This window comes from Equus quagga, chromosome 15 (genome assembly GCF_021613505.1).
Source record: "Equus quagga isolate Etosha38 chromosome 15, UCLA_HA_Equagga_1.0, whole genome shotgun sequence".
NCBI lineage: Eukaryota > Metazoa > Chordata > Mammalia > Perissodactyla > Equidae > Equus > Equus quagga.
In genome coordinates, this window is record NC_060281.1 from 39,615,141 (window position 1) to 39,621,140 (window position 6,000).

Consider the following 6,000-nt stretch of genomic DNA (forward strand, 5'->3'; position numbering starts at 1 on the left):
TGCTACCAAAATGAAGTTCAAGAACTCCGAACTTCCCCCAAAGTTGATCTCTGTCTCTCCTGTCTTCTTTTCCTGCAGCCACAGTTTACAGGGCAGTTGAGGCTGTAAGTGCAGGAGAAGGCTGCTGACACTGTTCTTCGGAATAAAGTAGAAAAAAGTCTTCATTAAGAAATCTCCTTATAATTTCTGGGTCCGTAGTCAATCTAAATATCCAAACCACTTGACCAAACAATCATAAAAAGCAAATAGCTGTGGAACTCAACTTATGGTCAAGGATAGATATTTAATTCAAAACTGTAAAAATAATAGTTTCTCTTCTAACTACGTGTGTAGTAAAGTATTAACCCCACCCAAAGAGAGGTGTGGACTTTGCCCTTTGCTAGGAGGTGATCTCTAGGCTCTTGGAATATCCTGCATGATAACAATATCTTTGTTTACCAGGGGGCCTTGGGCTACACTGGATAGACTAATACCATCAATTATGTTGGGGGTTCGGGTCACACGGTATCTGTGCTACATCCAGAGGGTCTGGAGACTAAAGATCAACCACTCGAGAAGACCATCATGTCTATATGATAAAGCCTCAATAAAAGTCTGGACGCCACGGCTTGTGTGAATTTCTCTAATTGGCAATATGTACGGTGTTGTGACACATTGTTGCAAGTAGGTGCTAACACTCTCCATGACTCCACTGGGAAAGGAGTACTAGAAGCTTCAGTTTGGAACCCTCCTGGGGTCTGCTCCATGTTTCTCTTCCCTTGGCTGATTTTCATCTGTATCCTTTTGCCGTAATAAACCCTTGAGCATAGGATCTAATAACCTTGTGTATAGTAGCTTTTAGTGAGTTCTGTGAGCCCTTCTAGCTAATTATCAAATCTGTGGGTGCTTTTGGAGACCTCTGAACTCTGTGGTTGTCAGATGTGAGGAGAGTCCTGTGGACTGTTCCACACTGTGTCACACTATTAATATTACTGTGTTTTGTTTATTACTCAAAAATTGAGATGAATATTTTTGCCTTAATTTAATGAATATGGTAGTTCCCATATGAGCCAAATCTATTCACCTGCTTGCAGATTTCCAAAGAGTGATAAACACTTTTTTAGGCCTTAGTGAAAGATAAAAGAAAAGGAAAGCAATTAGCTATAAGCTTCCTCTAGTCTACAAAACTGAGGGCTCCAGGAGGTAAAGCACAATCTTATTTCTCTCTGCGTCTCCAATGTCATCACAGTGACTAGCCCAGAGATATTCAATGATCATCTCTTAAATGAAGTGATTTATAAATAAATACTCTGAACTACAGCCTTGGTACAATTTACTAGGGCATTTTGACACACGTCCAGAATCTCCTTATAAGCCTTCCTAACTAAATTCTTCTCTTTAGTTTCTTCTCCTTTTACCTTCTTCTGCTAACTCTTAATCTGCTACCTTATACTTTAAACATTGCCTTTTTTTAGTATTACTCAATCATCAATCTTAACGTCTATATTTTAATTATTAAATTAGCTTTAACTTCTTGTCAATTTTAAATTTCATTAATTTGGTTGTTTCCATATTGTTATTTTCTTATATTTTCATATGCCACAGTATTTTCTGATATTTTAAATTTTATTGTATTTATTTCCCCCTTTGATTTCTTCTTCCAAAAGGCCAACCGTATTAGTTTGTTGAACATTCCAACAATGATCTTGCACCAGAGATTTGCTTCACTGATTGAAGTTTAGGATTTCTTAGATAAGTTAATTAAATTCATTCAATACCTTTTTTTTTAAGTACCTACTGTGTGCTGAGCTAATATTTTATTTAAATGCAGAGGCCACCATTTTGACCTTTACAACCTCAGGGAAAAGTCCATCAGCACATCACGTGGGAGTTTCATGGGCCTTTGTCTCTGTGGATAGTGGTCAACTGTAGTCTAAGTTACTGGAATTCTTAAAAAATCAACCAGTTATAAAGGTGCTAGGCTCAGGTGATTTTGTAGCTGATTGCTATCTAATCATTAAAACACAAATACTTTTTACATTCAAGTGTTTAAAGCATAAAAAAGATGATGTGGTGGCTTTAAAATATGTCCACCAATTCTTTTATTTTCTCTCCCTCAAAAGGTGGAACCTAATTTCCCTTCTGAAATATGCCAGATTTAAATGATTTGCTTCTAATGAATAGAAAGTGGCAGAAGTGTCAGTGTGTGACGTTCAAAACTAGGTCATGAAAGGCATTGTGGTTTATTCCTCCCACTCTTTCTCTAATTTCCCTTTCTAGAGAGTAACGGCTACCATGTTTTAAAGACAGTCAATTAGCCCTGCAGGGAGGTCTATGTGGCAATGAACTGAGGTCTTCCTGCCAACAGCTAACAGGAGCTTGTCTGGCATGCAGGCGAGCCATCTTGGAAGAGAATCCTCCTGCTGTAGTCAAGCCTTCAAATGACTACAGCCTATGCTTACATCTTGACTTCAGTCCTATGAGAGATCTTGAGCCATAACTATCTAGCTAAGTCACTTGTGAATTCCACCCACAGATAGTAAATGAAATAATAAATGTTCACTGATTTAAGCTGCCTAGTTTGGGGATAATTTGTTATACAGAAATAGATGATTAATAAAGGAGAGGCCCACAATTATGTTTTTGAAGCTATTGCAATCTTAATGGCAAAATCTGATAAAGGTAAACCCAAAGGGGGAAAATCATGGAATGATTTTATGTATGAATAGAGATGGAAAAAATCCAGGTATAATGTTTAAATTTAGCCATCCATTATTTACAATAATAATACAACCTGATCAAATAAGATTTGGCCTAGGAATGCAAGTATGGCGCAACATTAGGAAATCTCCCTGTGCTTCACGGAACAGGTTAAAGGAGAAAAAGCACATGATTTCATCAGCTGCCACAAATTCAGAAATCATTCCTAATAAAAACTCTTAAAAGAGAATTAGAAGGAAACTATATCAACACAATAAAAACTAATCCCCATTCGCACACACACAAGCAAGTATTATTTATCAATCACGAACTACAAAGCCATGTCCAGGAAAAGGAGGAAAAAGATGGTGATGCCTGCTAGCATGTCTAACATGGCAGTTTGTGATTTTAACACAGTAACATGATAAAAGCAATTAAAAGAAATAGTTATTGGAAGGAATGTCCAACATTTTTATTTGCTAATTATAGTATTACATGCAATGAAAATCAAGACAGCCATTAAATATTGATTAGAGTTAACAGAATCTGGCAGTTAGCTAGATACAAAATGCATGTAAATAATGAGTTACTCAATTCGCCTCCTCCTCCACAGAATTTCAAACAGTGCTTCAGTCTGATGCCATCTGTCAATACAGATTAGAAGGCATGACCTTATGAAAATCAGCATCTAATTTTTCTAAGACTTTATAGGGCTTAGTTCAGTGTCACCCGGCAACCCCCGTTTTTGTTGCATCATTTTTCATTCTATTGAATTTATTTTTAATTACTTGAGTAATCCATCAATTCTAAAACATTCTCAGCCATGATCTTTTAAATCTCAATTCTGCATCATTCTCTCTGGTTGTCCTTTGGGTCCTATCATCAGAGGTATGTCAGATCGACGATTTTACTACTAATTCCGGATCTCTTAAACTCACTTGTACATCTTCTATCTGCATTTTGGATAATTCCTTAAGATCTAGGCATGTCATTCATTAAAATTGTTCAGCTTGGCCCAATTGGCTAGTAAAGCCATCCAGGAAGCTTTTAAATTTAATTGTTATAATTAATTGTATATACACACACATGTTTTTCTAGAATTTCTATTTGGCTCTTTTATCAAGTCTGTGTGGTCCTTCTTTAGATTCTTAGCCCCACAAGATATTTCAAATATATATATTTTTTAAGATATTAAAAGTTAGCCACTTGAAGTCTGTATCTGCTAATTGCCTCTTTTTAGTCCTTTTGTTTCTGTTGTCTGTTACTTTTGTTATCCTTGGTCATAACGTCTTGTTTCACAGTATGTTTGGTTAAGTTTGGCTGTGAAGTTGCTCATTAATTTTCTTTCACATTTTATCTGTGGGGATTTCTTGAGACCTAAAATGAAGCTTATGCCTCCAGACAGGATTTGTATTTGCTTTCACCAGGTGCTCAGGGGCACAAAATCAGCTTGGGATATCCCTAAATTAGATTCTCAGCCAGGGTGTTTGAATCTCTGTGGTACTGATGTCAGACCCAAGTAAGTGTGAAGGCTGGCCTGCGGTACAAATTCTCAGTATCGGAATCCACCCTGCTCAGCAGAAGTTCAGGGCAGACTCTTTGCAATCATCTGTGATGAGCGTGTGTCTGTATGTCTGTCTATTTCTAGTTCATTCTTTTACTCTGAAGATAGAGCTTTTTGCCTGGTGTCTCAGCTTCACAAGGAAAAATTTCTTCTCAGGCTCCCTACCATGGACAGGCTTCACATACCCTAAAAATCAAACACCCTAAAATGCAAAGCTCAGGTCTGAGTGAGAGCCAGCTGTGGTTCCTGGGGTTTCACATGGGCCAAGGCCCGGGGCCTGAGAGTTGCTTACTTTCTTAATGGCTCCCTTGCTTTTAAGACTTTAAAAAATACTATTCTGGATCTTAATTGTCCATCCAGGTAGTCAGCTTGCCACATTATGGAAAATCTATCCCCATAATCTATGAATCCATGTTTGTTTGGGAAATCATGGACGTGAGAATTTCTAAATTCATTCCTCCCTCACCCAACACCCTCCACCTAAATTCTCCATCTAAGCCAGCACTTCATTCCCAGCCCAGCCTCATCCACCTTGCAATTTTCTTGGCGAACTCTTAACCGTGGATTCCTTTCCTCCTGGCCAACTCCTTCCCAGCTCCCAGCTTTTTTTTCCCCGAGATTTATTTTCCCCACAATAATCCATACCCCGAAAACCCTTAAAGCCATCCTACCTTGTGCAGCAGAAGCCACATCCTGCTCAAAGGGGCTTTCCTTCCCTTTCTACCTCCTCTCCATCCTCGACATTCGGGGGCATCTGGGAAAGGGTATAGGGCACTGAAAAGGGGCCCTCAGTGCCGAGATAACTATTGGTCTATCTAGTCAGACACCTTAACCGACTGAGTATTAGGTTTCTCTCTTGTGACCCAGAGACCTTTACAGCTGAACGCTGGAAAAAGACTGTAAATTAAATAGGACTGTCTGGGGAAAAGGTGTAGTAACTGACAGAATTTGAAGGTGTCTCAAAAAGCTGCTTCCCTTTCCTCTCCCTCGGTGCCTGCTGGGCACAGTATAGGCTGCTCCTCTACCTCCCCCACTCGCCGTTCAAAGCCTTAAGCAAAAATTAGACCAATTGCAAAGCAAGCAAACCAAAAGACCTCGGTAATATTTCCGTGAAAACTCACATTGTCTTCAGCCTCTTTTCAGTAATACATATGTATACGGTAAGAAAGAAAACAAAAAATGAAAAGAAAAGAAACTGAGCAGAACAAAGTTGTCAGAGCATGCGCTTATGTGCTCTGGGTGAGCGGTCATCGCCAAGTCCCGGAGCAACATCAGGATCAACTTGGAGACCTAAACACGGAAACGAAAGCTGTACACTTGAAATGGCATTTTCAGTTCAAATTTCCTATCTAGTTACGTGATAGTAAATGATTAACGCTTTTATGAAACTGTACTTGCCCATAATGAGCGCGCAATTTATTTTGTTGTTGTCTACGCAGAAGTATTTCCTACACAGGTGTAACAGAGTATTAAAGAATGATAGCATACCTTTAAATTTGGTATGAGAAACCTCAGAATAGCCTTTAGAATAAAAGAATTACAACTCATTTGTTGAAAGCATGCGTGGCTCTTAAAAGAGCCTTTGGGGTTAGGTGTAAAGACGCTTACTTGGCAAGTTTACTTGGAGCTGGTGTACTTGGTGACGGCCTTGGTGCCCTCCGACACAGCGTGCTTGGCCAGCTCCCCGGGCAGCAGCAGGCGCACGGCCGTCTGGATCTCCCTGGAGGTGATGGTCGAGCGCTTGTTGTAATGCGCCA

At 39.3% G+C, this 6,000-nt stretch overlaps 1 protein-coding gene across 1 annotated transcript in view; it reads right to left on the reverse strand.

Annotated features, from left to right (window-relative positions):
* LOC124226079 (histone H2B type 1-M) overlaps positions 1-6,000 on the reverse strand; it is a 26,855-nt gene that overhangs the window by 19,761 nt on the left and 1,094 nt on the right. The window lies entirely within an intron of this gene.